This window comes from Prionailurus bengalensis, chromosome B2, assembly GCF_016509475.1.
Source record: "Prionailurus bengalensis isolate Pbe53 chromosome B2, Fcat_Pben_1.1_paternal_pri, whole genome shotgun sequence".
Lineage (NCBI taxonomy): Eukaryota > Metazoa > Chordata > Mammalia > Carnivora > Felidae > Prionailurus > Prionailurus bengalensis.
The window spans coordinates 8,105,145-8,128,416 of record NC_057349.1 but is presented as its reverse complement, the minus strand read 5'-3'; the positions used below and the strand labels follow the sequence as shown (position 1 = coordinate 8,128,416).

The 23,272-nt window shown below is 44.3% G+C and overlaps 1 long non-coding RNA gene across 1 annotated transcript in view; it reads left to right on the top strand.

Moving 5' to 3' along the window:
• The window catches only part of LOC122489184, a 44,858-nt gene that overhangs the window by 12,402 nt on the left and 9,184 nt on the right, over positions 1 to 23,272 (top strand). The window contains exon 2 of the long non-coding RNA XR_006298861.1: positions 16,112 to 16,224. This is a non-coding gene — a long non-coding RNA (uncharacterized LOC122489184). The remainder of the gene's footprint in view (positions 1 to 16,111; positions 16,225 to 23,272) is intronic.

The window sequence follows — 23,272 nt, the reverse complement described above, 5'->3', positions numbered from 1 at the left end:
GCTCGAAGTGAAGACAGCCAGATTTGATTTTATCTGCTAGTAACAATCCCTTTTCAAACACCTCGTCTATTCTTACGATGAGTTTTTTTCTGCCTACAAAATAGATTTTGTAAGCAATGATCCTTTATGTTGGTTGCAAATGTGATTTGAAATGTATTTAGGCTGCAGGGGGTACGTGGATGAAAACCGCTATGGTTATTCATTGGCATATAAAACAAAAGATCAAATTTGCTTCTCAGTACTTACCCCAAACATGTTTTTGCTACTTTATTCACTGATAGAAGATCCCTTGTATTGTTCCCATAAGAAATCATCCTAAGACTGAGTTGATGGAGATACAGACCCAGTAGGACCACAGCTATATAATATATACGACAAAGATAGGCGCAAATACACATGGTTTCTCTGATCGCCAATAAAATCTCAAATTAATGTAAAATTCATCCCATAAAGTCATTTCTTATTGTTTCATAGTGTATTTTCAAATATGTCTTTTTTTCTTATTTGGATAATATTTCATATTTAACGCACAGAAATTTAAAGCATTCTTTCATCAATATTTTCTAAATAATAAGACTAATTTCAATGAGACATAAAAAGAAAACTGTGGTTAATAACTAAGTATGAAAACATGGCTAGCTAGAATTAATCTGCATATGTAAACTTAATTAACATTTATTTTATTCAAATCGAGTAATTTGCATAAATTTTGAAGGGAATTTACTTTCTGGCATATTTTCATTTTGTGAAAGCTCAGATGCTTTATGAATATCACAATGGCTTCAAACAGTTATTATTCTGAGATAATCAGGATGTTATGATAGCTCAATTTTTGTGGTGAATTTATTTTCATGGATAGCCATTATTATGTAATCCATCAAGTAACGTTTAGGATTTGTCTTCAGAGACAACTTTTCTATCCATACAAAATCTTGATGATCTAGAAAGATGGAACGTAGTATCACCCAACGTTGAGTTGTGTTGCCGAGAGGATACTTCTCTGATGAGTTTCTTATCTGTCATGAGCAGTGGCACACATGTGGAAACCATCTCAGCTCTAAGCCAGCTCCATATGCATCTTGTAAAATACCACCCTCTGAGGCAGTGGAGAAAAGCTCTCTATTCCCATCTCCACCCTGTTTCCTGCAACTTCTGTGAAGTCACAGAACTTGGGGAGGAAATAGTGGCACTTCCTGGCCTAGATTTATCACCATCTGGGAACCACAATGAGATGCCTGGTGATGCCACCACCACTTTAATCTGCTGCATTCTGGGAAATTCACCACCCACGGGGTGATCTGGCCAATTCAAGTCACCTCATCCACTGGGAAGAGGAAGAGAAGAGAAATAATGGGGAAGGAGTCTTGCTCAGAAACCTCCCAGCCTGCTTCTATTTGCCACCACATCCTGTGCTAACATTCCTCAGGCTGACTTCCAAGGCCATTGCTGATTTGGCCCCGCCCTGCCAATTTCTCTCCAGAGCCAAATTGGCCCCCATGATCCACAAACAGAGTCATCTCAGCCTCGGTCTTCACTGAGATTCTTGCTCTTCCCCATGATCCTTCCAGGTGGGACGGCCCAAGTGTCAAATCTCCGAGAAATCTTCCCTGATTCCTCCAGCTTATAATACCTACTACCGTTCCTCCCCTCTGACCTCACAATTTCACCCATAACAAGTCATTTAGAACCTAATTAGGAGCTAGCATGTGCCGTCCTTTGTGTCGTGAGTGAACTTTAATTCCCCAGTTAGCATAGCTTTTGTGACTAATGTCTATTTGCTAAACTCTCCTCACTCTCCCTTTCCTCACCCAGTGGGATGGACACTCAGTAGCCATCAAGTGCTCAGTCCACTAATAGATGTTCAATAATTCATAAGATCTTAGAGTTGGAACTTTTAAATTCAACTAGTAGGTGGGCAAATGAACTCTGCTGTATTAGAGAGAGAACCATTTCCATAGCCCTTCTGTCTTTCCTTCCATCCTTCCATCCAGTTTTCCTTCCTTCCTTCCCCTAATCCTTACTTTCTTCTTTCCATCCTTTCCTTCATCCTCTGGTCCCTCCCTCTTTCCTTCCTTCCCTAGCCTCCACATGCTTGCAGAGTTGATATCTCTTCAACTGTGACTTTTATCAATGTATTCATTTAACCAGAATTCTCAGACACCTACTGAAAGGTGGACCGTGTTAGGCTATGGAGATGTAAAAGTAACTACAACCTGGCTAGGTCTCTTGGAAAAGACAAACCAGTGATACAGTGTGGAAAGAATTAAGCTGAGCAGACACTTAAAACTGCAGAGAGCAACTCCCTCCCTCCGGAGGCCACAGCTTTGCAGCCCTGTGAGGTCAAAACAGATGGTTACTGAGGTTTAACTCTCATTGATCCAATTGTGGAGATTTGCTACAAATTCTTAGGAAGAAAATGACTAAGGTTGACTTAAATTCATACAGAGAGTTTGCATATTATACCAGTTATGTCCTAAGAGCTCACTGCTAAGAATATTCTTTGGAACTTTGGGACACCTTTTTCAAATTCAAACACAGTTTTGGATAGTGATTCTGTCCTTGGGCTACGCATGAAAGCTGGTTATATCCACTGTGTACCTGAAGTTTAGCACAGCATAATATTAATGCTATAAAATCTAACCAGATGTAAATGGAATTTTTCAGAAAGCAGCAGAGCTCCACATCTGTCCCCTGGGACCATGGCAACCCGCCCCCTCTCACCTGCTTCTCCGTGCTCCCCTTACCCTACCATTCAAGAAGGAGGGGGCACCCTCTTTCCCTGTTCCCTCCATGCAAACTACATGGGGATAAGTGATCATCCAGCCTCTCCCATGGTGGCTGGGAGTGAGGCTTCCTGGAGGAGCATGGAGAACACGGGGGCAGGTTAAGAGAGCTCTGTGTACCGCAGCCACATTTCGTCAGTTGGAAATGGAGATAAGCAGTGTCACAGAAGGTTTTTGGATATTCCCCTGGTAGGAGAGGCAGTCCGGGAGATGATGATTTGTCACCAAGTTCTGGAGTTTCTCAGACCTTTTACCCCCTCCTGGGCTTAGAGGAGGATTAGAGAGAGTGTATATAAGGTTTCTACTTATGGGCGAATGACAGTTCTGAGTAGAGTAAGTTTAGTATTTACTGAGAGCTTACTCTTACTAGGAGAGAATAATGAGATACTATTCGATAGGGCTTCTTATTCGATGTCACTTTTAATTCTCACAGCACCCCAGGGGGCTGTTCTAGCCCATTTACGGATGAGAAACGGAGACAGAAGGTTAAGGAAGGCCACCCAGTAAATAAGGACAAAGCTGAGGTTCACAACTGGGCAGTCTGAGGCCGGAGCCCAGCACCCTGGCTTTTGCTATTATTGCTCGTAGGGTCAGTAGAACAGACACCCGGAACAGAGGCCGTCATGGAAGGCTCCAGACATGTGCTTTGGTAGTTTCCAGTGGGGGTGCTGAGGAGAGGGGCCGGAGGATGACGCGTGAAAGCGGACAAGGGGCGGTGGGAGTACCAAGAGCGCTGGGGGCCAGCACCACCCGTCTGCAGTCTCTGCTCGCCCACGCCCACCCACTCACACACCTGCTTGGGGCCGCGTGAGCTCTGAGGCACCCCCTTCTCTCCCGCTCCACTGGCCCATTATGGGACCTTCGTGTTCACTTGCACACCTGTCGGAAGCCGGGGCTCCTGTCTGCCTCGACCTCCCCGGCCCCCCCGGTTGTCTTATGTTGCCGCCCTGAGAGCAAACACAGAAGCAGCTCGGGGCTTCTGCCCCCCCCCCCCCCCCCCCGCCCTTGCCCTGCAACTTCAACTTCAACCCCGGACAGAGATAGATGCGTGAGATAATAGGTTAGGTTATTCCTAAACACCATTGTCTATAGTAAAAATTACCGTTTGTTGTAGTAAAGTCCCAGCCTCGGAGCACCACTGAGGACTGATTTCTGGGACCAAGAAAAAGAAGGATCAGGGGCTTTTGGAAAGTGAGGCTGCGGGTTTGGTGAAGCTGGGGAGGCTGCCACAGGTGGGGTGGGAGAGAAAGGAGCGTTCTCTCTCCTTTCTCTCTCATTCCCCCCTCTTTGCCATGTACCTGGGGCGACGTAAGGGGCGTGCCTGACCCCAGCAGCCAGAGGGCCACGAGGGTAGCAGGCTGGAGCAGGGGCTCTCCCTCCGCTTATGTGTGAGGAATACGTCTAAACCGGTGAACTACGTTTCACAAAATTCAGATGCCCCACTGAGCTTTTGAAAATTAGACGTGCAACGCAGACTCACTATAGGAAAATCAGGACGACTGTTAATCTAGACAGCGCTTTCTCTAATCTCATGTTATCCCGTCCAAAGAATGGGATCTGTGGTCATCTCAAAATGAGCCCACTGCTCCTTTGTGGTTTCCTGATAACTTCATATTTGAGGGATCATCTTAGATTTAGATTGCTCTGAGTTCATGAATATAAAGAGCCTCTGTAACTCCTCTGCCTCTAGGCCAGAAACAGTTAAGTAGAATAAAATCTGTAAAAATAAAAATAACAGAGCAAGACAAGCTTTAAGAACGAAAATATTCACAGGCCAATTTCTTTCTTTCTTGCCTCCTTCCATTCCTTCCTCTCCCGCTTTCCTCTCTCTCTCTCCCTTCCTTCCTTCCTTCCTCCCTCCCTCCCTTCCTCCCTCCCTCCCTCCTTCCCTCCTTCCCTCCTTCCTTTCTCTTTCTTTCTTTCTTTCTCTCTCTCTTTTTTTTCTTCCTTTCTCTCTCTCTCCCTTTTCTTTCTTTCTTTCTTTCTTTCTTTCTTTCTTTCTTTCTTTCTTTCCCTCTCCTTTCTTTCTTGTGGGCAGTGATTTTGCAAACCTGTTGAGAGAGGTAAATTGAAATGAATTGTCACAGAAGCATTAAATATTATAGATGATAACAGTGAAAAATGAACAGGGAATTGGGGTGGAATTTTGTACAGCTGAAAAATAATTCCATTGAGGGCCAGATAACATTAAGACAGAGGAATTCTGGAGTGATAATGGGAATTGCTTTCAGGTAACCTTCAACTCCCAGAGAGCATGTTGCAAAGGAAATGTAAAGTTGACGACTGCCTTTTGTGTGGAGAGAAGTATTGATTTACTGCACAAGAATTACTCCCCAGCTGGCCACTGAGCAGAGTTTTGGGGAACAAGACACCTCAGAACTGAAGTTTTGGGGACTCACATCCCACATGTATAAAGGATGGGCAAGAGTTTGAAAAGCTTGCTAAATAAGAATCAGGGGCACTTGGGTGGCTCGGTCGGTTGAGTGTCTGACTCTTGATTTCGGTTCAGGTCATGATCCCCGGGTCGTGGGATGGAGCCCCACATAGGGCTCTGCACTCAGTGTGGAGTCTGCTTAAGATCATCTCTCTCTCTCTCTCCCCCTCTCCCCCTCCCTCTCCCTCCTTCCCTCCCTCTCTCCCTCCACTCCTCTCCCTGACTCGTGCTCCTTCTCTCCCTCTAGAATAAAATAAAATTAAAAATTAAAAAAAAAAAAAAGCCATTCCTCCTCTTACCTGGAAATGTGTGTGACCCATGGAAGCAAGTTTTGATCCTTTTCCTGCTTAGGAAGTTTGCTGTGTTGTGGAGCAAACAGCAGTGCTGTAGACGTATCCATACAAATACAGTGTGTTAATAGGGATCTCAAAGCAATATCCAAACCAAAACAGTGAGACCTCTCTAATCCCTGCAGTAGACAGATGTATTTTTCTCACCTAATATTTACTCTAGGGCTTTCTGTAGGGCAAGGTGCCATGGCACATAAAAAGTGGAGCTTGTCTTCTTAAGGAATCACGGCCCTACAAAGTGTCTCCTGGTTCTTGGTTTGCCCATGAATGTGAAGATGGGGAGGGATATCAGCGGGGGACCTACACACTAAGCCCAGAGGAATTGATCTTCCTGTAGGTAAGCACCATGTTTGTAATTAAAACCGAACCACCCGCAACCTGTACTTTGCTTCCTGACTAATGGTAACCTTTTTCAAAAATAAGATAATTAATGGAGGCAGAATAATACAAAATGGAGGCAGAGAATCACAGGGACCACTTTACGGGAAACTTCCTCCCCGGCCTCCTCCATCTGTGTATTCTACAGCTGCGTTCCCCTTGCGCAAAAGGTAATTAAGAGGTGATAATGATATGCGTCCTCCCTTATCAAAGTCATTAACACGTTATTGTTGTTGTCGGGAGGCTAGCTATTGCCTGGTCTCGGAGATGCCACTTTAGGCGAAAAGTCCTTTTTAGTCTCCCAGGGATTTCTGCTGTGAGGAAGAAATTCCAGTTTGGGGACGAATTAGCAGGTTACATTCTCTGTGACTTCTGAGTGCCTTATTTCACCAAACCTTGCAGGTTTCTGAGAACCCCCGGGGCCATTCTGACTCTCAATTTGACCTACATACTCCTTTCCAAGCTGTTCTATTCAAATCAGGGACAAACTGTCTCCTAGTCGCCACATTGCACATCTATTTTGCTTGAAGATTTGGCTCCCACCCCGTCTATCTGCGGTGCCTTCTCTGAACTTAGATAAAAAGACAGTACAAATTCTTCCAACATCAGTCGGTTTCTCAGCCTTGGTTAGCGAGTGGTATGGTGCACAAATATTCACTCCAGATTGTGGTGACGGTTTCGTAATTAATCTCTTAAACATCTTGGGAAAATATGGGAGTATCTACTCGTGCAACTTTTTAACACTTTAAGGATTTCTACAGATGGAAGAAGAAGGAGCAAATGCATTCAGATTGGTTCTGAAATGTCCTAGGCTTCTTTACATTAGAAAATAGTCTGATTTCTCTGAGGTTTGTGTTTAAATTATATGATCCTTTAAATTATATGATCTAATTTGTTGACCGTAAGCCTCATTAGAATCAGACTTATGAGGGCACCTCGGTGGCTCAGTCAGCTGAGTGGCCAACTGCAGCTCAAGTCATGATTTCGCGGTTCGTGAGTTCAAGCCCCACATTGGGTTCTCTGCTGTCAGCATGGAGCCCGCTTTGGTTTCTCTGTCCCCCTCTCTCTCTGCACCTCTCCCACTTGTGCGCTGTCTCTCTCTCTCAAAAATAAATACACATTTTTTAAAAATCAGAGTCATGGCAGTTTGTCGTCTTTAAAAATTATCCAGATAAATATATACATCTTAAGAACCAAATATTACTAAAAAGCTTTTTTACATAAAGGGAAAAAAACCCACAGCAATTCTCCTGTTCTACCCTTTCACCACCAGTCCCTGCAGGCAGCTACTTATAATTAATTTTAGCAGTTTCTTCTGGTATTTACCTGCATATATCTAAGTAATATATATGTTCTACTAGATCATTATTTAATAAGTAACAGTTGGAGAGGATTTAAGTCTGCTATCCCATAACACTGCTTCCTCTTGTTCCCTTTTTTGGTTAAATCAATATTCAGAGTGTATATTATTATAACTATGTAAATAATGTTCTCTACTGAGCTAACACTACACTATAATTACCTTTCCTTTCTTGTACACCTTTTTGTTTTTCTTGGAGTTAATAATTGCCTTGTTTTTCATCAGCCTGACTTTGTATATAACTGTCCCTAAATTCTGCCACAACATCCAACAGTCTTCCCAAAACTTTCCACATAGTAATATAGAAGAGATAATCTATGAGAATCTAAAGACCTCCTTCCTGGGGCCCCTTTCTTCTTTTTTTCCAACCTGGACCACTGTTTCTTTTGGGCCATAGTATCACTGTTATCCCAGAACTTCTCTCTGTCATCATCTCAGTGATTCTCTGTACCTCCTTCTTGTATTAGAGGCTCTCCTTCCTGGTTTTCATGTTTTCCTCTTTCTTGCTTTGTTCCCTCATTTGAGTGGCACACCCTTCCTGAGTAAGAGTGCATGTGAGGTAAACTTACTGAGAACTTTCCTACCTCAAAATGTCTTTATTCTACCCTTGCAACTTTTTTGGTAATTTGGCTGAGAATTAATTCTAGGTTAAAAATAATTCTCATTCTGAATTTAAAATATCAAAATGATATGCTTTGGTTGAGTCTTTTCCTACTTATTGTGTTGGGCATTAAGTGGTCATAGCCTTTAAATGTCCCTATCCTTCCAGTCTATGAAATTTTCTTGTATTGTTTCTTCAATAGTTTGTTTTCTTCTCCCTTCTTGCAACCCCAGTTTCTCTTATAGAACTCATATTGGGCAACTATTGAAACTTTTGGATTAATCTCATATTTTCTTTTTTCTTCTCGCCTAATGCCCATGTTATTTTTTTTTTGTTTGTTTTATTTTCTGGAAGATTTTATCTACTTCATCTCCCAAACTTTCTAGATTTTTTTAAAATACCATGGCTCGGGGCGCCTGGGTGGCTCAGTTGGTTAAGCATCCGACTTTGGCTCAGGTCACGATCTCGCGGTCCGTGAGTTCGAGCCCCGCATTGGGCTCTGTGCTTACTGCTCAGAGCCTGGAGCCTGTTTCAGATTCTGTGTCTCCCTCTCCCTCTGACTCTCCCCCGTTCATGCTCTGTCTCTCTCTGTCTCCAAAATAAATAAATGTTAAAAAAAAATAACAAAAAAAAATAAAATACCATGGCTCATATTTTTAATTTCCAAGGAATCTTTCGTGTTCTAAGATTGCTGTTGCAAGGATGAAATATGTTTTTCAGCCTCTCTCTGAAAATTCATCATATTTTATTGGAAGTATTCTTCTAATCCCTGTATTGTCTATCTTCCCTCTGATTTCTTTGTTTCCTGTTTGCTTGTTTTGTCTCTGTCTTTCATGTTGGAGGCTGTCCCTTGCCAACTGAATGTTCTGTGTGCATGTGTAAGGCTCACTGACTGAGGGATTCACTATAGAATTATAGGGCAGTGAGCCAACATTTTTACTAGAATACCACTGAATTCTACAGGGTTTTTCCTGGACGCCCTTTAACTTCTCCACAAAAGGATCTTCCAAATATCTTCCTAGGGATTATAAGCCTGGCTGTGGCCTTCTGCGTAGTAGGTGAAAAAAGGAGGTTAAAAGAGTTTGATGATCAGACTTTTGCTAATAGCCCCTGTTTCTATGTCTTCTGTGCCTTGGATCCCTGGTCCTGAGCCTGTCTGGTTCAGAATAAGTCAGCTGTCTTTGAGGGTTGGAGATGATGATGACAAATGGACCTAAGGAGCTAACCGCACTCTACGTGGGTGGTTAGTCCACCACTGACTCCATACCAGTATCCTCTGTGGTCCCTATGGCTCCAGTTCCTGAGCCCTCCAAGTTCTGAAGGATGACTAGCTTATTTCTTATTGGGTTGCCCCGATGGGAGGCATAGACTCCAGCCATCTGTGTTCTGCTTAAACTGTTATCATGGCTCTAATAGCTTGCATAAGGTTGGCATTTGTTGACATTCTTGCCCACTGTTGTCCTCTTAGTTCTGTTCATTCTTGTAGGTTTATACACTTGCATTCTTTTATTGACATTCAAGTGGGTTTCCAGGAAGGAGTGGAGATGAATAGTATATAAAATGAACATGAACTTTGTGATTTAATTGATGATTACCTCTGAGCTACAGCTTATTTTTAAAGGAATTTTGGACCTTAACATACTGATAAGTAAATCATATTAGCATATCATTTATTTTAGTATTGATACCTGCAAGGACTGGGTCTTCCCTTATAAATTAAACTAATAATATTCTAGGGGTACCTGGGTGGCTCAGTGGGTTAAGCGTCCAACTCTTGATTTCAGCTCAGGTCATAATCTCAGAGGTTTGTGAGATCAAGCCCCACATCGGGCTCTGCGTTGACAGCGTGAAGCCCACTTGAGATTCTTCCCCCCTCCCTCTCTCTCTGCCCCCCCTTTCAAAAAAAATAAAATAAGCTTTAAAAATAATAATATGCTAAAGTTGGATATGCTAACCAAGGTAAGACCAGGCCCAGGGTGGGGCGCCTAGGTGGCTCCGTCGGTTAAGTGTTTGACTTTGGCTCAGGTCATGATCTCATGGCTCGTAAGGTTGAGCCCCGCATTGGGTTCTACGCTGTCAGCTCAGAGCCTGGAGCCTGCTTCAGATTCTGTCTCTGTCTCTCTCGCTCTGCCTCTCTCTCTCTCAAATATAAACAAACATTAAAATAAAATAATTTTTAAAAAGACCAGGCCCAGGGTTTGTGTTATCCGGTTCTGTGTTGACCATTCTCTTAGGACTTAGTACATACTTTTGCAAAGAAACTTAAAAACAGCAACAGCAACAAAACAGTGAATCACTAGGCTACAGTTTTCTTTCTTCTTTCAATAAACATTTTAGTGGTCACCTATGAAGTGTAGTGAAATAGCTGTATGAACTGGAGATACCACGGGGAATGAACAAAGGTCCTTACCCTGGAGGGCCTCACTGCTAGTGAGAGAGACTAACAAGAAAACAGGTAACTACAAGGCCATGTAATACATCTTGGCTTAGCAATTTGGGAGCGCCATTCCCCCGAAAGTGATAAAAATGCCTAGTTAATACTCTCTTGATGCTCTTCATGTGGGAATCCAAGACTCTGGCTAGTGGAAAGGTTAGAAATCAGTTCATATAGCTATCTGCTATATTTTAGATATATAGCTAGATGCTACAGACGGATACATAGAGAAACCGATAGATGCTATATTTTAGTGGGCCCTGTACCTTACAGAAACGTCACCAGAGATAGACAGAAGCTCTAAATGCGTCTTCTCCTTAGGAGACTCCCCAAGCTTTGCCCTTCAGAGCTGATACAGTAGCATGTCTGGGTTCAAAACTGTTCCTCCATGAGAAGAGACCTAGGTAAGCCTTGAATGTGATTCTATTTATTGCAGTAATCATGTTATTGTTTGTAAACACATGTGCAGACTCTTTGGGGGCAGGTGGAAGGTCTTACTCATTTCAAGGAGGTCCAGTGGTGCATTGCAAAGAGCATGAACTTTGAAGCCAGGGGAGCTGGGTTTGAATTCCACATATTAACTGTGTGATATTCATCAAGTTACTTGATCTCGCTACGTCTACATTTCCTACTATATCAGACTGAGATCATAATACCTGACTCACAGATTTATTCTGTTAAATAAGCAAAAACAGATAAAGGGCCAAGGGCAGTTCTTAATGGAAGTAGGTGCAGAATGATAGATAGTATTTTTTTCTTCCTTTCCCACAAGACAGTGATCCTTTCAAATGCAGAAAACATATGCTATTCCCTCCCTCTCTCTCTCCACACACACACACACACACACACACACACACACACACACAGACACACACACACATATTTTTAATGTGTATTTATTTTTGAGAGAGAGAGAGAGAGAGAGGGAAACACAGAATCCGAAGCAGGCTCCAGGCTCTGAGCTGTCCACACAGAGCCCCAACACAGGGCTCAAACTCACCAACTGTGAGATCATGACCTAAGCTCAAGTCGGACACTCAACGGACTGAGCCACCCAGGCGCCCCTGAGAACATATGCTATTATTATGTGTAATCCCACCCTTAGTGCAAGGCGGGGCACGCAGCTGACACTTAATGCGTATTTATTCAATGAAGGAATAAATAAAAAGATGTTTGGATTCCACGGGTTGAGGTTTCTTCCTTTAGACTGCTCTTAACTATTTGCTGATACTAATAAGCCAGTATTCTTTTCTGAGCTCCTGGATTACAAGTTCTGTGGTGCTGCAAACAGAGCTAAGAAACATTCACACGGGGGGCGCCCGGGGGGCTCAGTCGGTTAAGCGTCAGACTTCAGCGCAGGTCATGATTTCACAGTCTGTGAGTTCGAGCCCCGCATCAGGCTCTGTGCTGACAGCTTGGAGCCTGAAGCCTGCTTCAGATTCCATGTCTCCCTCTCTCTCCGCCCCTCCCCTGCTCATGCTCTGTCCCTCACTGTCTCAAAAATAAATAAAAACATTTTAAAAAAATTTTAAATAAATAAGAAAAAAAAAAGAAACACTAACACGATCTTTAAACACCCAAATGACACTTGAAATTCAAACCCGCTTATGCACCCCGCGGTAGGGCATATAAAGAAGTGCCCCTGAAATAAAAGAGGTGTCTGAAGCAGCAGATTGTCTCCGCTTTCTGAGTTAAAAAAAATTTTTTTTTAATGCTTATTTATTTTTGAGACAGAGAGAGACAGAGCATGAACGGGGGAGGGTCAGAGAGAGGGAGACACAGAATCGGAAACAGGCTCCAGGCTCCGAGCAGTCAGCACAGAGCCCGACGCGGGGCTCGAACTCACAGAATGCGAGATAGTCGGCTGCTCAACCGACTGAGCCACCAGGCGCCCCTCCGCTTTCTTAGTTTAAAAGGCCATTTGGCAATCATGTCTCTCGGCAGCCTCCCGGATAGGAGAATCTTCGGTCGTGAGGCTCCGCGCTGAGACTCAAAGGCAGAGGAGAGGGTGAGGCGAGGAGTTCTGTGTGTTGCACATGATGGTGGTGGCTCTCCCTGCACAGAGCTGGAGAGCGGCCCCCCCGCCAGATCGTCCATCCACCGTTGCGTTCACGAGAGCGGGAGCCGTGTTCCGCTAACCCACCGTCCGGCACTTTGTGGCTGGGGCGCTGACAGTGCGTCAGGGCTGTTTGTACACAAAACGAAACAAGCCTCAGTGGCGTCGTCACCGCGAGCGGTCCGAGCAGCACGTGCCTCTGCTGGCCCTGGGCTCCCGTCCCCCTGGCGGCAGACGCCCCGGCTCCTGCAGTCAGCGTCCCGCGCGTTGGCCCTGAGGTTTCCTACCGCGCTCCTGGCCGGGCTCGTCCTGCCCTGGGGTCTGCGGGAGGCCTGTCGTGCGCCGAGACCGAGACCGTGCCTTCCTCGCTGGCGGGCGCGCACCTTGCTCCGAAGAGACCCACCGGCCGGAGGGCTCTTATCTGATAGTGTCCCCCGAGCCTCTCTGCCGCACCGCTCTCTCTGCAACACCTGTTTGGATTCAACTCTCTTCCGAAGATTTCTTTGAGCTTATTCTGCCCCTCCCCCCTTTTTAAGCTTTATTTATTTATTTTGAGAGGGAGAAAGAGAGGGAGAGAGAGAGAATCCCAAGCAGGCCCTGTACTGTCAGCGCACCCAGGAGCCCCACTTCGCACTCTCGGGTATGGTTGCTCATCGGGTCTCCTTCCTTCATTTTTCCCCCAGGGGACATCCCATCCACGCCCAGGACTGGGATTATGACGTCTGTGCAACTGACAGCCAATCGTGGCATTCATTTGCACCTCTTAGGAAATTCATAATCAATGAACCTAAAAGGAAATTTGTTATACTTTGGCCCAAATAGGTTTTCCTGTCTTCTGGATTTTTTTTTATTCTATCTTGTATTTATTTAGTTACTTTTAGTATGTTTCTCTTCATTTTACACTCTGTAGATCGAAATATATATCAAATTGATATCTCTGTATGTTTTTTAAATATTTGTTTTGTTTTTAGAGAGAGAGCATGAGCAGAGGAGAGTGGCGGAGGGAGGGAGGGAGGGAGAGAGACACAGAGAGAAAGAGAGAGAATCTCAAGCAGGCTCTGTGGAGCCCTATGTGGGACTGGATGCCACGACCCTGGGATCATGACCCGAGCCAAAGTCAAGAGGCGGACACCCAACAAACAGCTACCCAGGCACCACTATGTGTATTTATACCAATTACCCCCTATCACTTGGCCAATGTAGATGCCTAATGAATGTTTGATGGTTTATCTTGAGTCACTGTTTTGGCCTTTACAATTAAATAAGGTCTGGTCGGGAGGGCAGTGCTTTGAGCTGAGGATCCTTCTAATCCCAAAGGAAGGAATGGGTCCAGTCTGTTCTCCAGAGAAGATTATAGGACTTAAGACAAAACAAATTTAAAATAAAATTTTAAGGGCATAGATACACAACATGTAAAAGTTGATTTTGTAAGGGAAAATATCAGACCATTACATTACCACAATCAGCTCAACTGAAGTGTCTAAATTAGCTGAAGTTTAGACTTTTGAGATATCTAGTGCAGAGATTTGAGCAATTTTGTGCAATTTTATAGAGGGCAGGAGTTAAATCATCTCTTTCAGAATAGCCTTGGAAAATAACAAGTTTTCGTTACCTCTAAGAGATATCAGGTGTGGCTCTTGAAACACAACGCTAGATAAGGTCTTTTAAGTTCAAGAGTTGTCCAGACTCCCATGATCATAAACACACCATGCCAAGACCATGGAGCACATCATTATTGTTCAAATTCACCAGTGTTTTCTAATAATTCCCGGACATCCCAGCCATGAAGACTTACAAGGGAGGGAACTGGAATTTGCCGTGTCAGCTCTGAGGTGTCTCCCTGGAGCCTCTGACCTGGTCTCTGTTTAGACTAGACCTTGAAATGCCCAATGTGGTGCTTTTTCTCCACTGGACACTTGGGAAAGGGGCAGTGAGATTTATAGTGCGGTTCATACCATGGCAAGGAGATTTTAAAACAGTGTTCAGGCGAGCTGATTAGCCAGCAGGGATCTCTGCTGATGGTCCTCAGGGTGTAAAGTTAAGAATAACTGGCTACATGTCCTTGTTTTGGGTTTTAAAGTGGTTTGGTTTCTCAGGCCACATTATCGCAGACTTCGCTGCGTTTTTAAACAATGCACACCATAAACGACTTCTCCAGGAATCACTCTTCAGTCTTACCTGGATCCCTTCCTCCTTGTTTTGCACTCAGTAATCTGTTGCTTACATTTCAACGTCTTCTGGAGACTGGTTTTCATCTGGCTTACTAGAGAGAAGCAGGGTTTTTTGGTTTTTTTGGGTTTTTTTTCCATGAAGAATTGTGTTGTTGAATTGATCGTAATTCTTCTCCCAGAAATCTTGGCACGCAGCATCGATTTACAAACGTATACATTTGCCTGGGTTACTTTGGCTAGCCCTATGTATGACGGTGGGTTTGGGTTGAATTCTCAGGCCAGTGCCCAAACGTCCATATGCCCCAATTCTTGTTATTAAAGTGGCATTCATATCTGCAAAGTCTCCGGCTAGTCCCATAATATTTCATTTAGCTGAGAGATTACACACAACAATACTTTACGTGTGATGCTGAAATAGGAGTGTATCAAGATTCTGCTCTTCTGGTAATATTTCTAAAAGCAGCCCCACCTGACGGTAGCAATGCCAGATGGTTAAGTAGAAAGGCTGATGGGCGTATAGATCTTTGGAGCTCCGTTAGCACAGAATGCCACTCTCCGCTTCTTGGAGACTCGTGCTGTCTGTAACCAGACATAATTAAAAGATTAAAGAGACATTTGGAAATGTGAAGCTGGTCACTTTTTAATCAGGGAGATTGATTTTCCAATCCCAGTGTGAAGGTGGAATTTTAAATAATTTATAGGGTAGAAATCAGTGGCTTGTCACAACTTGGCTGAGAGAATACAGCCTCGGGGAAATAGGCGGACTGAATTTTTCTTTTTTTTTCCTCTTCTCTAAGTGCTTTATGGAAAGGAGCGTAAAAGGGAGCGAGCCATGGCTGGTTGTTACAGAGATGTTTCCCAGCCTCTATATCTCTGCTGGGAGAATGAAGATTAGTTGGGTTCCCTCCCTCCCCCTCTCCTCTTCTCCCTCTGGCTGGAGGTCTGCACATATTCTCTTCACTACTCAGCAACATTTCTCTTTTATCCTACAGATACCAGTCAGGTTAAAACCAGAGTCTCCTGAAAAGGGATCGTGACTGCAGAAAATGATGCTTCCATTAGCCACGAGGGTGCATTCCAGGGACACAGATTATCAGAAAGCACACAATCAGAGTCAGAATACAGGAGGGTTAAAGACGGGCTCTGTGGCGCTATCTCAGGGCTCCTGCGGCACCAAAGGAATAGCAGTCCTCCAGTATGAATGTCCGTTCCAGCAGCTATGTGCCAGAAGATGTGAAATGGGTATCTAGAAGCCTCCATGCTAAGGGGAACAATCGATGGATTGGTTAGCCGACCGACAGAAACCAGAGAGAGGGAGGGGGTCGCCAGAAGAGGCTATTGTTTAAGAGCATGGTTCTTTTATATATGTATGTATGTGTGTATGTATAAATAAATAAATAATTTTTAAAAACCTATATGCTAACTAACTTGGATGTAAATTTATAAATAAGTAAATAAATAAATAAATAAATACATATTTTTAAAAATAGAGTATGGTTCTGTTGGGTTCAGGAAACACTGAAGAAAATTTCTTTTCTTCCCAGGTCGGCCAAGTTGGCGGGTCCTCCCTGATTCAGAGAGTGTCCAGTGGTGCAGGCTCACCGTGCTGGGTCCCTCCTGGGCGCGAACTAGTCGTAACACCTCTCCCCTTCCCCAGGTAAGCTTTCGGGACTAACACGGACTTTCCTGTGCTTCATGAAATTTCCAGATTGGGTTTGCCCTCGCCCAAGGTCTCCCTGCAACTTGTAAAGTTTTGTGTGTGTGTGTGTGTGTTTTAATGTTTATTTATATTTGAGGGAAGGGAGGGGCGGAGAGAGAGGGAGACACAGAATCCGAAGCAGGCTCCAGGCTCCCGGCTGTCAGCACAGGGCCCGACGCGGGGCTCCAACCCACGAACCGTGAGATCATGACCTGGGCCAAAGTTGGGACCCTTAACCATCTGAGCCACCCAGGCGTCCCTCCCTGTTACCTTTAATGTCTGGAGTGGCTTTGCCAAAGTGGAGGGTGGAATGGAGAAACCCTTTTATTCCACAAATAAAATCCTGTGAGGTAATCCGTTTCCTAAGGGTGAGTAGCCATTCAAGTGCATCAGTCAATAGAGGGAAGTAGGTGATGATGGGACCTTCTCTGTTCTTAGCTGCTGTGGCTCTTTGGGAAGGATGGAGTGGGATGGAGGAGAAGGAGAGCAGGGGAGGGCTTCAGAGTATACACTGTTGGCAGGAAGGTAGGAGGCAGTGACTGCCCTCAGGAGGGGCCAGGGGAGATGGCATCGAGGGACACCTATGTGCTATTGGTTTGGCTGGAACAGCTAGAAGCTGGGAACGAAAGCGTGTTTGCCACTCTTCAAGATACGTCAACCGAGCGGTTCATTTCTAGGACATTTTCCCCCATAAAACTCTTCAAATGAATTGGTAAAGATTCGTAGCCTTCTGGCTACTGAAATGGCAATGGATAGTCAAGTATAAGGTCCACAAAACAACTCTCCCAATAGCAGGTCACGGGGCCGAACGTAACAGGGGGTTTCTGAAGAGGGACAACATTCCAGGGCCACTCTTTGCATTCATGCTTTTACACCCGTGGATTCCTGTTCCTCTGCAAGACATAACTAGAAGCTACTACACTACAGTTCTATCATTTCCACAACCCTGACTGCTGGCCTATAACCCTACAGCCCGGTCTCTCAACTGCAGCATGATCGCCACTCTGGACTGGACAGGTCTTTTCTGGGAGAGGCTGCCCCGTGCATTGTAGGATGCTTACCAGCGTTCGTGGGCTCTACCCAGTCAATGCCAGTAGCACCCTCTCCCCCAACTGTGACAACCGAAAACATCTCCAGATATTGCCAAGAACTCCTGGAAGAGCAGGGCAGAATTGCCCATAGTTGAGAGTCACTCTCCTAAAGGAACTTATAATTCGTTCTGAACCAGTAGGCCAACTACACATCAGGTGAAATCTACACTATTTACTAAGCTTCCTGTAAATAAAGAATAAGACCACATTAGGCATAAGCCTGTAGGTTTGAGCCGTGCTAGAATCATTCTGTCATAATTATTACCTACTCTGTTTGCACTAATGTTGCAATGCAGTCCTGAATAAAACTCTCAACACACAAAGCTTTATGTTACCACCTTTATTTCAGCTCTCTTCCTTTTTCCTCTCCTTGCTGTCTCCCCTCCCACCCCTTTGACCACCAGCTAACTTAAATATGATAACTCTTTGAAGAGTGTTTTCCAGAAGGCAATGCTTAATGCAAAGACATGATTCACTAGTGGTGGAGACTCAGGTAGCAGGGCTCAGGTAGTCCAGAAGAGAATTCTGCAAGGGAGCCTCAAATCATACCGGGCAGAGGCTACCGAATCCCTCCATTTGTATGTTGGCTCTGTCAGAGCAGATCATGTTCTTGGTATTCCCCAACAACTGGCGACAAGAGTCAGAATTTTTGGTAGCTTTCCTGGGAAACAGATCTGGTGCTGAAGACAGGGATCTTGTCTCCACGGAAATGGAAACTTTTTGCCCCAGGAAAGGAATAATTGTAACCAATGGTTGTTACAGAGCTCTTTGCCCAAGTAATTTTGGTGAGGTTAAGTGTGTCAGCAAAGTGAACCAAGTGTTACCATCATAGATTATGAAATGCAGAGTCTAACTTTAATAAGGTTACCAGTAAATGTGGGAGTTCGGGGTCAGTAATGGGGAACTGGGGTGAGTGAGAGCCAAAGAATTGGCAAGACAGACAAATCAACAGTAACCTGTAGGGTAAACATAAAGAACCATTCACTTGAACACTTGATGAGAACAGGAAGTAAAATTTCTACCTGCATTAGTATAGTGTTGCAAATGTGTCTGGGATCATCAGGTGCATGTTAGAGGGCACCTCTGTTGTAAGGGTCTTCTAGGAGGGAATGAACATTTGGGGAAATTGATACCTAGGTCTGCCTGATGACCGAGCCCTGTCTACCAACCAGTCCCTCCAATAGCAAAAGTTGGTCTATTCCATACCATTCTGCTAGTTGTAAAGAGTGAAAAAGAAATGATCTTCTTGGTTGAAAATCCTCGGGCTAAATATTCTGAGAAGTTCCTTCAACTGCCCTACTAGAAATACAAGTGTTTATTCAAAATAATGAAATGAAAGAGAACAAATTCATAGGCAATCCATTTTGTGCTTCCAGCTTTCTTGGGCTGAGATACTATTCTTGTGAGGTGCCCAATTTCCCTGAAATCTGTAGTGGGGGGGGGGGGTAGTACAACAAACATGCTGTGATCAATGACTGTCAGACTTCTCCCTTTTAAATCAACTCCTGTCTGTCTTTGGAGATAAGCCGCTGTCTTTCCTGTCTGTACATGTGCATGGGCTCTCTTTCCTGAGCCATGTTTGAGATGTCTGGTGAAAAGGTCTGTAATGACTGCTTCTTCTTCCCTCCCCACGTAAATGATCTGCTAGTGTAAGACTTGGGGTCCTCTGTTTTTCAGTTGACTTTTAAGCATCAGGTAACGTGCTGCTGAGGTGATCTCATTCAGTTCCCCGGCTTAAATACCGTCTGCTTGCTAATGTCTCCCAGTCCAGACTTCTACGTAAACTCCTGCTTCTCATTCACTATCACCCACTAAGACATCCCATAGGCATCTCAGACCTCACATGTCCAGAACCTTGATTCCTGGCTCCCAATCACCAGACCTGTTCTTCCTGCAGCCTTATGCATCTCAGCAGATGTCAATGCTACCTCCCTCCTCATTTGTTTAAGCCGAGAACCTTGGTGTCATCCCATCTCTCACTAAGTATATCTAATCTATCTGCAAAAATGATTGGTTCCAACTTCAAAGAACATCTTTCCCCAATCTAGTCATTTCTTACTGCCTGTGTGTCTGTATCTGGCCCAAGGGACCCTTTTCCTCTTGCCCGGTTAAATACAATAGCTTCTTATTCTTTCTTTCTTTTTTTTTTTTCTTAAAGGTCTTACCCTTGAATAATCTCTACACCTAACATGGGGCTTGAACTCACAACCCTGAGGTCAAGAGTTGCATGCTCCACTGAAGGAGCCATGCAGGTGCCCCTAAATGGCAACAGCTTCTTAACTCATCTTCCTGCTTCCTCACTTGTGCCTTTAGCATTGATATTCTCAGCACAACAGCAAGAGGAGTTCTTTTAAAATTGCTGCTGTGCTTAAAATTGCCCAAAGTATTCCCATCTTAGAGTCAAACCAATGTCCTATGGACAAGAAGGCCACACTGATCCTCCCAGTGGCATTCCCTGTCCTCTTCCTCTCTCTCTCACTGGGTTCCAGACCCACTGCCCTCCTGGTTTTTCCATGAGCCCACCAAGAATTCTACTGCATCCGGGTCTTTGCGCTTGCTCTGCCCTGCTCAGACTGCCATTTCCCCAGATAGCAGCCTGGCTGCCTGGCTCGCTAACTTCGGGTTTCTGCTCAAACATCAGCTCGGCAGCGAGGGGGACCTTGACCCAAATGTTGAGCAGCACTTGGAACTTTCCACGCACAACTCTCCATCTGCCTTCCTTATATTATTTTTCTCCAAGGCGTTTTCGTGGATACGATTGTATTTACTTGCTTTCTTTTGTCTCTCACTGCAGGGATGTAAGGTGTATGAGGGAAAGGGCTTTGTTTTGTTCACTCCTGTATCCCCAGGGCCTGTATCAATGACTGACAGATCCCAGGTGCTTAGTACACATTTGTGAAACGAATGGCAGCTTTATATTCCCTTTAAATGTTACTTTTGGAGGAAACCTCCCATGATCCTCTAAGTCTGGGTGGAATGTCCCTCTACAGCTGTTTCCAGTAGTGTTTGCAAAGTGGTCAGCACACTGTCCACACTCAAATATTTGTTAAATTGAATACACACGCACATACATACACACACAAGACAGGATTATAATTTAGTGAGTTAAAATTCACATGATACGGAATTAACTACGTTAAAGTCTGCATGCAGTTCAGGGGCATTTTTTACATCCATAATGTTGCGAAATCACCACCTCTTTCCAGTTTCCAAGCATTTTATCAACCCAGAAAGAAACCCCACACCCAGTAAACAGTCACCCTCATACTTCAGCTCAACCCCAGCTCCTGGCAACCACTAATCTGCTTTCCATCTCTAGGGCTTTATCTACTCTCAATATTTCGTGTAAATGGAGTCATACACTCTGAGACCTTTTCGGTCAGTGTTGTTTAACCGTATGTGACTTCGAAAGGTTTTATATCAGCAAGACTATTTTTAATCCTTTTGGCATGTGTGGCCATAGGCTCAACCTGTATCTCTTTCCTTCAAGGACCTACCACTTGAAAAGACCAACAAATAAACTCACGTGAAACTTTCTTCCGAGTTACGACTGGTAATTGACCAGAAGCCTTTACTTGTGCTGTGGCCAATCGCTCAAGCCTTCGTCTCTCCCCCAGCACCCCCACCTAGTGTCTCCCATTACGCTTCTTCTCAGGGTTTACCATGTGTCCCACCCCTTTCTGCATGCTCACTGGGATGAAAGTGTTGGCAGTAAAAGACTAAAGCGGAGGGGCACTGCCGAAAGTCCATAAAATCATGAAAGGTAGGGAAAATCTGTGTAAGAACTTGCTCCCCGAATCCAGGAATCTTTTTGAAGCTTAAAGGAGCCAGTTTAGGGGAAAAAATAAGAAGTTCTGTTTTATGGAGCAGATTGGATACATACAAAACTTGTTACCCTGGTGAAAAGATAAATAGCTTTAGGGTTTAGACAAAGATACAGACAATAAATCAATAACAGACAGTTGAGAGGAATAGGGGACAGGAGTTAACATCCGAGGGCAATTCCCATTCTCGCCCACAGATACCCCTGGTCGGGGCGCACACGGGGCCGGCAAGAGCGGGCCCCACGGTGACATGTTAACGACAGCCTCCTGGACTGACCGACTGGACTGTCTCTTCCAAACAGACCTCTCTGGAATTGCAGTCAGCTTCAGATTTTCAGAGCCTAATTTTGCAAATTCTCAATGAACTTGCCCTTGGGTTGAGCATTAATGTGTTCCTGAGTCTGAGCTATTTCAGAGCCTGGAGGTGACAGCATGAGAGAGGGAGGCAGAGGCATGGAGACCAGTAAATTATTTCCCTTGTTACCGAGAATGAACTTGAATTTTATCTTGGAGGAGGCAAAAGTAAAGTTCTGGGTGACCTCAGGTTTTCAATAGCCCAGTTAATTAACAGGGAACATTTGAGAGTTAGCCCAATAGTTTCAAAACTTTAAACACCTTATTGAAGAAACAACACTTCCATTTTCCACTCTGACTTCAGCTTATGTTTTTGCTTTTAGATTTTGTTGTAATTTACAATTTGCAGGCAAGACCATTTGTAGGCTGTACCCTGTTGTACATAACTCGCTGTGCTAGAATATCTCAACACCGCAGTCTGAGACCAATTGGACCCCCAAATATTGCTTTTTTTTTCTTACTGGACCAGTGTTAACATGTATGGTTAAAACTGAGGCATGACAAAGTCTCCCTGAAACAAATAAATGAACAATAACCAAATATTGTTTCCTTTTGCCAGTGAAAGTAGCCGGCTGGATGGACCAGCCAAAGAAAACTAAAACCAGTGTGATGAGATTTATTTTCAAAAGCTCAGACCTCTGAAATAGGCAATTAGAAAAACAGGAGTTTTGACTTCTGAAATTGAGAGTTGTGCTATTTTTTTTTTGTTTAATTGGGCGATATTTAGTGTAGAAGTGAAAATAACATCAAGGCTTCAGGCACGATGCAGAGATTATTAATCTGAGAACAAAAGGCACTTGGCCAGTTAAAATAATAATTTTAAACAAGGACTACAACTTTCCCGGCAAATGGCTGGAACCCAATTAGGTCTTTCCAACTGGAGTTGTAGCTCGTCCCCCCAGATGATGCGGTTTGGCATAATACAGAATGAGTAAACTTTCTTCGGTGGGGAAAATATTATCAAAAGAAAATAATGTCATGAGGAGCCTGACCTTAGCCACTATTCATGAATGGGAAGGTGGGTTTGCTAGTCAGAGAGGGCACCTACCGAAGTCCGGGGGTTGGACGTCACTTGAGGAAAGGCAACAAGTCAGAAGACAAATGTTTTTGATTTGTGTGGTTTCCAGTAGGAAGTAATTCATCAACTCACACGGATTTATTTAGGATCTACTTCATGTGTAGCCCTGTGCCCGGGCCAGTTGGTCTGCAGGAACTTACCTCATTCAGGGATCCTCGCAGTGTTCAACACCAACGCCACCGCCATCATCCACGCAGGCAGCGTGTAACGAAAAGTGTGTCAGGCACTTTCGGTGCGTTCTTTGAATGTTAGCAAATCCCCTGCACCGGAGACACTGTTTTGCTCATTTTGCAAGTAGGAAAAGTCACGTTCGAAGAGATGAAGAAGCTTGCCCGGCATCTATTCCCAGTGGCAGAGTGAAGAGGAAAGCCCACGTGGGACCACACAGCCCTCTCAGTGTACCACACTGAATGTCTGCGCCTAAGTGTGTGAACGTGTAGGGTTGTATGAAACATGAGTTGTTGAATTCTGGGCAACTGTGGGCCATTGGTTTGACCAGTTTTCCCTAACTTCAATAAAGACCAAGAAGACAGAGTCAACATTTTCCGTTTGCATCCATTATTCAGTTAACAGAAAGGTAAATCAGGTGGTCGTATCTTAGTCCTCATCACTCAAATCATCAACACAACCATCTTAAGTTGAAAACCCAAAATTGTATA